The sequence below is a fragment of the Chiloscyllium plagiosum genome, chromosome 21 (assembly GCF_004010195.1).
Source record: "Chiloscyllium plagiosum isolate BGI_BamShark_2017 chromosome 21, ASM401019v2, whole genome shotgun sequence".
Taxonomy (NCBI): Eukaryota; Metazoa; Chordata; class Chondrichthyes; order Orectolobiformes; family Hemiscylliidae; genus Chiloscyllium; species Chiloscyllium plagiosum.
Window position 1 is genome coordinate 53,955,351 of NC_057730.1, and position 1,378 is coordinate 53,956,728.

General features: G+C 42.9%; 1 protein-coding gene across 1 annotated transcript in view; it reads right to left on the reverse strand.

Moving 5' to 3' along the window:
• The window catches only part of snx29 (sorting nexin 29), a 495,640-nt gene that overhangs the window by 141,541 nt on the left and 352,721 nt on the right, over positions 1-1,378 (reverse strand). The gene's annotated exons all lie outside the window — the stretch shown is intronic.

Sequence of the window (1,378 nt, forward strand, 5' to 3'; positions counted from 1 at the left end):
CTTTGGATTCTCCTTAATTCTATTTGCCAAAGCTGTGTCATGTCCCCTTTTTGCCCTCCTGATTTCCCTCTTAAGTATAGTCCTACTTCCTTTATGCTCTTCTAAGGATTCATTCGATCTATCCTGTCTATACCTGACATATGTTTCCTTCTTTTTCTTAACCAAACCCTCAACTTCTTTAGTCATCCAGCATTCCCTATACCTACCAGCCTTCCCTTTCACCCTGACAGGAATATACTGTCTCTGGATTCTTGTTATCTCATTTCTGAAGGCTTCCCATTTTCCAGCCATCCCTTTACCTGCGAACATCTGCCTCCAATCAGCATTCGAAAGTTCTTGCCTAATACCGTCAAAATTGGCCTTTTTCCAATTTAGAACTTCAACTGTTAGATCTGGTCTATCCTTTTCCATCATTATTTTAAAATTAATAGAATTATGGTTGCAGGCCCCAAAGTGCTCCCCCACTGACACCTCAGTCACCTGCCCTCTCTTATTTCCCCAGAGTAGGTCAAGTTTTGCACCTTCTCTAGTAGATACATCCACATATTGAATCAGAAAATTGTCTTGTACACACTTAAGAAATTCCTCTCCATCTAAACCTTTAACACTATGGCAGTCCCAGTCGATGTTTGGAAAGTTAAAATCCTATACCTTAACTGCCCTATTATTCTTACAGATAGCTGAGATCGCCATACAAGTTTGTTTCTCAATTTCCCTCTGACATATTTGGGGGTCTATAATACAATCCCAATAAGGTGATCATCCCTTTCTTATTTCTCAGTTCCATCCAAATAACTTCCCTGGATGTATTACAGCACAGCTGTAATGCTATCCCTTATCAAAAATGCCACTCCCCCTCCTCTCTTGCCTCCCTTTCTATCTTTCCTGTAGCATTTGTATCCTGGAACATTAAGCTGCCAGCCCTGCCCATCCCTGAGCCATGTTTCCGTAATTGCTATGATATCCCAGTCCCGTGTTCCTAACCATGCCCTGAGTTCATCTGCCTTCCCTGTTAGGCCCCTTGCATTGAAATAAATGCAGTTTAATTTATTAAAATCCTACCTTGACCCTGCCTGCCCTGACTGTTTGACTTACGTCTGTTCTCAGCTGTACTCGTCTCAGGTCGATCTCTTTCCTCACTATCTCCCTGGGTCCCACCCCCCCACCTTACTAGTTTAAATCCTCCCAAGCAGTTCTAGCAAATTTCCCTGCCAGTATATTAGTCCCCTTCCAATTCAGGTACAATCCGTCCTTCTTGTACAGGTCACTTTTACCCCAAAAGAGATTCCAATGATCCAAAAATGTGAATCCTTCTCCCATACACCAGCTCCTCAGCCATGCATTCATCTGCTCTATCCTCCTATTCCTGCCCTCACCA